The following is a 9,671-nucleotide window of genomic DNA, read 5'->3' on the forward strand; positions in this document are numbered from 1 at the left end:
TGGGAAGTCGACTTTTTTACCTCAGGTTCCCTCACAGCCTAAGAAAGCACCGTATTATCAAGTACAGTCCTTTCGGCCTCAGAAAGGCAAGCGGGTTAGAGGCGCGTCCTTTCTGCCCAGAGGCAGGGGTAGAGGGAAAAAGCTGCACCATACAGCCAGTTCCCAAGAACAAAAATCCTCCCGCTTCCACTAAGTCCACCGCATGACGCTGGGGCTCCACATGTGGAGCCAGGTGCGGTGGGGGCCCGTCTCCGGAACTTCAGCGACCAGTGGGTTCGCTCACAGGTGGATCTCTGGGTTCTACAAGTGGTATCTCAGGGATACAAGCTGGAGTTCGAGACGTCTCCCCCTCGCCGTTACCTCAAATCAGCCTTGCCAGCTACTCCCCAGGACAGGGAGGTAGTACTGGCGTCAATTCACAAGCTGTACCTCCAGCAGGTGATAATAAAAGTTCCCCTCCTTCAACAGGGACGGGGTTACTATTCCACAATGTTTGGTACCGAAACCAGACGGTTCGGTGAGACCCATTCTAAATTTGAAATCCTTGAACACTTATATAAGGAAGTTCAAGTTCAAAATGGAAATCGCTCAGGGCGGTTATTGCAAGCCTGGAAGAGGGGGATTACATGGTATCACTGGACATCAAGGATGCTTACCTACATGTCCCCATTTACCCACCTCACCAGGTGTACCTCCATTTTGTGGTACAGGACTGCCATTACCAATTCCAGACGTTGCCGTTTGGTCTGTCCACGGCACCGAGGGTATTTACCAAAGTAATGGCCGAAATGATGATACTCCTTCGAAAGAAGGGAGTTATAATTATCCCGTACTTGGACGATCTCCTTATAAAGGCGAGGTCCAGGGAGCAGTTGTTGGTCGGAGTAGCACTATCTCAGGAAGTACTACAACAGCACGGCTGGATTCTGAATATCCCGAAGTCGCAGCTGGTTCCTACGACGCGTCTGCTGTTCCTGGGTATGATTCTGGACACAGAAGAAGGTGTTTCTCCCGGAGAAGGCCAAGGAGTTGTCATCTCTGGTCAGAGACCTCCTAAAACCAAAACAGGTGTCGGTGCATCACTGCACGCGAGTCCTGGGAAAGATGGTAGCTTCTTACGAGGCAATTCCATTCGGCAGGTTCCATGCACGGATCTTTCAGTGGGATCTGTTAGACAAGTGGTCCGGATCGCATCTTCAGATGCATCGGCTGATCACCCTGTCCCCGAGGGCCAGGGTGTCTCTGCTGTGGTGGCTGCAGAGTGCTCATCTACTCGAGGGCCGCAGATTCGGCATACAGGACTGGGTCCTGGTGACCACGGATGCAAGCCTCCGAGGTTGGGGGGCTGTCACTCAGGGAAGAAACTTCCAAGGACAATGGTCGAGTCAGGAAGCTTCCCTACACATAAACATTCTGGAACTAAGGGCCATTTACAATGCCCTAAGTCAGGCAAAACCCCTGCTTCAAAACCAGCCGGTGCTGATTCAGTCAGACACCATCACGGCGGTCGCCCATGTAAACCAACAGGGCGGCACAAGAAGCAGGATGGCGATGGCAGAAGCCACAAGGATTCTCCGATGGGCGGAAAATCACGTGATAGCACTGTCAGCAGTGTTCATTCCGGGAGTGGACAACTGGGAAGCAGACTTCCTCAGCAGGCACGACCTCCACCCGGGAGAGTGGGGACTTCATCCAGAAGTCTTCCAGCTGATTGTAAATCGTTGGGAAAGGCCACAGGTGGACATGATGGCGTCCCGCCTCAACAAAAAGCTAAAAAGATATTGCGCCAGGTCAAGGTACCCTCAGGCGATAGCTGTGGACGCTCTAGTGACACCGTGGGTATACCAGTCGGTTTATGTGTTCCCTCCTCTTCCTCTCATACCAAAGGTACTGAGGATAATAAGAAAGAGAGGAGTAAGAACTATACTCATCGTTCCGGATTGGCCAAGAAGGACTTGGTACCCGGAACTACAAGAAATTATCTCAGAGGACCCTTGGCCTCTGCCTCTCAGACAGGACCTGCTACAGCAGGGGCCCTGTCTGTTCCAAGACTTACCGCGGCTGCGTTTGACGGCATGGCGGTTGAACGCCGGATCCTGATGGAAAAGGGCATTCCGGTTGAAGTCATTCCTACGCTGATAAAAGCTAGGAAGGATGTGACAGCAAAACATTATCACCGCATATGGCGAAAATATGTTGCTTGGTGTGAGGCTATGAAGGCCCCAACAGAAGAATTTCAGCTGGGTCGATTTCTGCACTTCCTACAGTCAGGAGTGACTATGGGCCTAAAATTGGGATCCATTAAAGTCCAGATTTTGGCCCTGTCTATTTTCTTTCAAAAAGAACTGGCTTCACTGCCTGAAGTTCAGACGTTTGTTAAGGGAGTGCTGCATATTCAGCCCCCTTTTGTGCCCCCAGTGGCACCTTGGGATCTCAACGTTGTGTTGGATTTCCTAAAATCACATTGGTTTGAGCCACTTCAGACCGTGGAGTTGAAATATCTCACGTGGAAAGTGGTCATGCTTTCGGCCTTAGCTTCGGCTAGGCGTGTGTCAGAATTGGCGGCTTTGTCATGCAAAAGCCCCTATCTGATCTTCCATATGGACAGGGCAGAATTGAGGACTCGTCCCCAATTTCTCCCTAAGGTGGTATCAGCATTTCATTTGAACCAACCTATTGTGGTGCCTGCGGCTACTCGGGACTTGGAGGCTTCCAAGTTGCTGGACGTAGTCCGGGCCCTGAAAATCTATGTTTCCAGGACGGCTAGAGTCAGAAAAACTGACTCGCTGTTTATCCTGCATGCACCCAACAAGCTGGGTGCTCCTGCTTCTAAGCAGACTATTGCTCGCTGGATCTGTTGCACGATTCAGCTTGCACATTCTGCGGCTGGACTGCCGCATCCTAAATCAGTCAAAGCCCATTCCACGAGGAAGGTGGGCTCTTCTTGGGCGGCTGCCCGAGGGGTCTCGGCTTTACAACTTTGCCGAGCTGCTACCTGGTCGGGATCAAACACGTTTGCAAAATTCTACAAGTTTGATACCCTGGCTGAGGAGGACCTTGAGTTTGCTCATTCGGTGCAGCAGAGTCATCCGCACTCTCCCGCCCGTTTGGGAGCTTTGGTATAATCCCCATGGTCCTTACGGAGTACCCAGCATCCACTAGGACGTCAGAGAAAATAAGATTTTACTCACCGGTAAATCTATTTCTCGTAGTCCGTAGTGGATGCTGGGAGCCCGTCCCAAGTGCGGAATTCTGCAATACTTGTATATAGTTATTGCTTAACTATAGGGTTTTTTGTTCTGAGCCATCAGTTTAATGAGGCTCAGTTGTTGTTCATACTGTTAACTGGGTATAATTATCACAAGTTGTACGGTGTGATTGGTGTGGCTGGTATGAGTCTTACCCTGGATTCCAAATCCTTTCCTAGTAATGTCAGCTCTTCCGGGCACAGTTTCCCTAACTGAGGTCTGGAGGAGGGGCATAGAGGGAGGAGCCAGTGCACACCAGATGTAGTACCTAATCCTTTCTTTAGAGTGCCCAGTCTCCTGCGGAGCCCGTCTATTCCCTATGGTCCTTACGGAGTACCCAGCATCCACTACGGACTACGAGAAATAGATTTACCGGTGAGTAAAATCTTATTTTTACTTGTGACCATCTTTTTTTTTAGTATAGGCGCACAGCTTGAGTGGGCTCCCCCCCCCCCCCCCCCCCCTTGCCCCCTCCCCGAGGGGAGGATTTAGAGAGAGGCCAGTCACAGAAGGGCATATAGCATAGCGGTATATGTTTTCTGGCAGTACTGGAGGCTGAGGCTATTTACTGTTGATGCTGGTGCTGTTAGAGTAGGAGGCTCTCTGCTGTAATCTCTCTATATACAAGTTATATATAAAACTAATCGTCCAAAGGACACTGCTGGCAGGTCCTGCGGAGGTGGAGCAACAGACTTAACAACCCAGTCAACGCAAGCTGTATTATCAGTTGGTGGCGTGAGGGTTGCTGACATCAGGCTGGTTAAAAAAATATATATATATTTTCTCTAACGTCCTAGTGGATGCTGGGACTCCGTCAGGACCATGGGGAATAGCGGGCTCCGCAGGAGACAGGGCACATCTAAATAAAGCTTTTAGGATCACATGGTGCGTACTGGCCCCTCCCCCTATGACCCTCCTCCAAGCCTCAGTTAGGTTTTTGTGCCCGTCCGAGAAGGGTGCAATCTAGGTGGCTCTCCTAAAGAGCTGCTTAGAAAAAGTTTTTTTAGGTTTAAATCTCAGTGAATCCTGCTGGCAACAGGATCACTGCATCGAGGGACTTAGGGGAGAGATTTCCAACTCACCTGCGTGCAGGATGGATTGGAGTCTTAGGCTACTGGACACTTAGCTCCAGAGGGAGTCGGAACACAGGTCCTCCTGGGGTTCGTCCCGGAGCCGCGCCGCCGATCCCCCTTACAGACGCTGAAGACGGAGGTCCGGAAAGCAGGCGGCAGAAGACTCCTCAGTCTTCATGAAGGTAGCGCACAGCACTGCAGCTGTGCGCCATTGTTGCTACACGTCTCACTGATTCAGTCACGGAGGGTGCAGGGCGCTGCTGGGGGCGCTGCTGGGGGCGCCCTGGGCAGCAATATTAAATACCTTTAGTGGCAAAATAAATACATCACATATAGCCATTAAGGCTATATGTATGTATTTAACCCAGGCCAGTTTTCTTAAAACCCGGGAGAAAAGCCCGCCGAAAAAGGGGCGGAGCTTATTCTCCTCAGCACTCAGCGCCATTTTCCTGCTCAGCTCCGCTGGTGAGGAAGGCTCCCAGGACTCTCCCCTGCACTGCACTACAGAAACAGGGTAACAAAGAGAAGGGGGGCATAATTTGGCGATATTGATATATTAAAAGCGCTTATATCAAAAACAACACCTTCTAGGGTTGTTTATATACATTTATAGCGCTTTTGGTGTGTGCTGGCAAACTCTCCCTCCCCAAAGGGCTAAGAGGGTCCTGTCTTCGATTAGAGCATTCCCTGTGTGGCTGCTGTGTGTCGGTACGTGTGTGTCGACATGTATGAGGACGATGTTGGTGTGGAGGCAGAGCAATTGCCGGTAATGGTGATGTCACCCCCTAGGGAGTCGACACCGGAATGGATGGCTTTAGTTATGGAATTACGTGATAATGTTAGCACATTACAAAAGTCAGTTGACGAAATGAGACGGCCGGAAAACCAGTTAGTACCGGCTCAGGCGTCTCAGACACCGTCAGGGGCTGTAAAACGTCCCTTACCTCAGTCAGTCGACACGGGTACCGACACAGATGAATCTAGTGTCGACGGTGAAGAAACAAACGTATTTTCCAATAGGGCCACACGTTATATGATCACGGCAATGAAGGAGGCTTTGCAGATCTCTGATACTGCTGGTACCTCAAAAAGGGGTATTATGTGGGGGGTGAAAAAACTACCTGTAGCTTTTCCAGAATCAGAGGAATTGAATGACGTGTGTGACGAAGCGTGGGTTAACCCAGATAGAAAACTGCTAATTTCCAAGAAGTTATTGGCATTATACCCTTTCCCACCAGAGGTTAGGGCGCGCTGGGAAACACCCCCTAGGGTGGATAAGGCGCTCACACGTTTATCAAAGCAAGTGGCGTTGCCGTCTCCTGATATGGCCGCCCTCAAGGATCCAGCAGATAGGAGGCTGGAAACTACACTGAAGAGTATATACACACATACTGGTGTTATACTGCGACCGGCAGTAGCCTCAGCCTGGATGTGCAGTGCTGGGGTAGTGTGGTTGGATTCTCTGACCGAAAATATTGATACCCTGGATAGGGACAGTATTTTATTGACTCTAGAGCAATTAAAGGATGCTTTTCTTTATATGCGAGATGCTCAGAGGGATATTTGTACTCTAGCATCAAGAGTAAGCGCGATGTCCATATCTGCCAGAAGAAGTTTATGGACGCGACAGTGGTCAGGTGATGCGGATTCCAAAAGGCATATGGAAGTATTGCCATATAAAGGAGAGGAATTATTTGGGGTCGGTCTTTCGGACCTGGTGGCCACGGCAACTGCCGGCAAATCCACTTTTTTACCTCAGACCCCCTCCCAACAGAAAAAGACACCGTCTTTTCAGCCGCAGTCCTTTCGCTCCTATAAAAACAAGCGACCAAAAGGACAGTCTTATCTGCCGCGAGGCAGAGGAAAGGGTAAGAGAGGGCAGCAAGCAGCCCCTGCCCAGGACCAGAAGCCCGCCCCGGGTTCTACAAAGCCATCAGCATGACGCTGGGGCTTTACAAGCGGACTCAGGAGCGGTGGGGGGTCGACTCAAGATTTTCAGCAATCAGTGGGCTCGCTCACAAGTGAACCCGTGGATCCTGCAGATAATATCTCAGGGTTACATGTTGGAGTTCGAAAGGTCTCCCCCTCGCCGGTTCCTAAAGTCTGCTTTACCAACGTCTCCCTCAGAAAGGACGTCGGTTTTGGAAGCCATTCACAAGCTGTATTCTCAGCAGGTGATAGTCAAGGTACCCCTCCTACAACAGGGAAAGGGGTATTATTCCACACTATTTGTGGTACCGAAGCCGGACGGTTCGGTAAGACCTATTCTAAACCTGAAATCCTTGAACCTGTACATACAGAAATTCAAGTTCAAGATGGAGTCACTCAGAGCAGTGATAGCGAATCTGGAAGAAGGGGACTTCATGGTGTCCCTGGACATAAAAGATGCTTATCTGCATGTCCCAATTTACCCCTCACACCAAGGGTATCTCAGGTTCGTGATACAAGACTGTCATTATCAGTTTCAAACGCTGCCGTTTGGTTTGTCCACGGCCCCTCGGGTCTTTACCAAGGTAATGACCGAAATGATGGTTCTTCTACGAAGAAAAGGCGTATTAATTATCCCTTACTTGGACGATCTCCTGATAAGGGCAAAGTCCAGAGAACAGCTGGAAGTCGGTGTAGCACTAACCCAGGTAGTGCTTCAGCAACACGGGTGGATTCTGAATCTTCCAAAATCTCAATTGACCCCGACAACTCGTCTGCTGTTCCTGGGAATGATTCTGGACACGGTTCAGAAAAAGGTGTTTCTCCCGGAGGAGAAAGCAAGGGAGTTATCCGAACTTGTCAGGAACCTCCTAAAACCAGGAACTGTGTCAGTACATCAATGCACAAGAGTCCTGGGAAAGATGGTGGCTTCTTACGAAGCGATTCCATTCGGCAGATTCCATGCACGGACATTTCAGTGGGATCTGCTGGACAAATGGTCCGGATCGCATCTGCACATGCATCAGCGGATAACACTGTCACCAAGAACAAGGTTGTCTCTCCTGTGGTGGTTGCAGAGTGCCCATCTGTTAGAGGGCCGCAGATTCGGCATACAGGACTGGGTCCTGGTGACTACGGATGCCAGCCTACGAGGCTGGGGAGCAGTCACACAGGGAAGAAACTTCCAGGGCGTGTGGTCAAACCTGGAGACGTCCCTTCACATAAATATACTGGAGCTAAGAGCGATCTACAATGCTCTAAGCCTGGCAAAATCGCTGCTTCAGGGTCAGCCGGTGTTGATCCAGTCGGACAACATCACGGCAGTCGCCCACGTAAACCGACAAGGCGGCACGAGAAGCAGAAGAGCAATGACAGAAGCTGCAAGGATTCTGCGCTGGGCGGAGAATCATGTCATAGCACTGTCAGCAGTGTTCATCCCGGGAGTGGACAACTGGGAAGCAGACTTCCTCAGCAGACACGACCTTCACCCGGGAGAGTGGGGACTTCATCCAGAAGTCTTCCACATGATTGTGAACCGTTGGGAAAGACCAAAGGTGGACATGATGGCGTCTCGCCTCAACAAAAAATTGGACAGATATTGCGCCAGGTCAAGAGACCCTCAGGCAATAGCTGTGGACGCTCTGGTAACACCGTGGGTGTACCAGTCAGTGTATGTGTTCCCTCCTCTGCCTCTCATACCAAAGGTACTGAGAATTATACGGAAAAGAGGAGTAAGAACAATACTGGTGGCTCCGGACTGGCCAAGAAGAACTTGGTATCCGGAACTTCAAGAGATGCTCACGGAGGATCCATGGCCTCTACCTCTAAGAAGGGATCTGCTTCAGCAGGGACCTTGTATGTTCCAAGACTTACCGCGTCTGCGTTTGACGGCATGGCGGTTGAACGCCGGATTCTAAAAGAAAAGGGCATTCCAGAGGAAGTTATTCCTACCTTGATTAAGGCTAGAAAGGAAGTGACTGTACAACATTATCACCGCATTTGGCGAAAATATGTTGCGTGGTGTGAGGCCAAGAAGGCTCCAACGGAAGAATTTCAATTGGTCGATTCTTACATTTCCTGCAAGCAGAATTGTCTATGGGCCTAAAATTGGGGTCCATTAAAGTTCAAATTTCGGCCTTATCAATCTTCCAGAAGGAATTGGCATCAGTGCCTGAAGTACAAACTTTTGTCAAAGGTGTACTACATATACAACCCCCAATAGTGCCTCCAGTGGCACCGTGGGATTTGAACGTAGTTTTGAATTTTCTCAAATCTCATTGGTTTGAGCCTCTAAAATCGGTAGATTTAAAATACCTTACATGGAAGGTAACCATGCTATTGGCCCTGGCTTCAGCCAGGAGAGTTTCAGAGTTGGCGGCTTTATCATACAAAAGCCCATATCTGATTTTCCATTCGGACAGGGCAGAACTGCGGACACGTCCTCATTTTCTCCCTAAGGTGGTTTCGGCTTTTCACTTGAACCAGCCTATTGTGGTGCCTGCGGCTACTAGCGACTTGGAGGACTCCAAGTTACTGGACGTTGTCAGAGCATTAAAAATATATATTTCAAGGACAGCTGGAGTCAGAAAATCTGACTCGTTGTTTATATTGTATGCACCCAACAAGATGGGTGCTCCTGCGTCTAAACAGACGATTGCATGTTGGATCTGTAGCACAATCCAACTTGCACATTCTGTGGCAGGCCTGCCACAGCCTAAATCTGTAAAGGCCCACTCCACAAGGAAAGTGGGCTCATCTTGGGCGGCTGCCCGAGGGGTCTCGGCATTACAACTTTGCCGAGCAGCTACGTGGTCAGGGGAGAACACGTTTGTAAAATTTTACAAATTTGATACTCTGGCTAAGGAGGACCTGGAGTTCTCTCATTCGGTGCTGCAGAGTCATCCGCACTCTCCCGCCCGTTTGGGAGCTTTGGTATAATCCCCATGGTCCTGACGGAGTCCCAGCATCCACTAGGACGTTAGAGAAAATAAGAATTTACTTACCGATAATTCTATTTCTCATAGTCCGTAGTGGATGCTGGGCGCCCATCCCAAGTGCGGATTGTCTGCAATACTTGTACATAGTTATTGTTACAAAGATCGGGTTATTACTATTGTTGTGAGCCATCTTTTCAGAGGCTACTTCGTTTTTTGTTATCATACTGTTAACTGGGTTCAGATCACAAGTTGTACGGTGTGATTGGTGTGGCTGGTATGAGTCTTACCCGGGATTCAAGATCCTTCCTTATTGTGTACGCTCGTCCGGGCACAGTACCTAACTGAGGCTTGGAGGAGGGTCATAGGGGGAGGGGCCAGTACGCACCATGTGATCCTAAAAGCTTTATTTAGATGTGCCCTGTCTCCTGCGGAGCCCGCTATTCCCCATGGTCCTGACGGAGTCCCAGCATCCACTACGGACTATG

The sequence above is a fragment of the Pseudophryne corroboree genome, chromosome 5 (assembly GCF_028390025.1).
Source record: "Pseudophryne corroboree isolate aPseCor3 chromosome 5, aPseCor3.hap2, whole genome shotgun sequence".
NCBI classification, from domain to species: Eukaryota; Metazoa; Chordata; class Amphibia; order Anura; family Myobatrachidae; genus Pseudophryne; species Pseudophryne corroboree.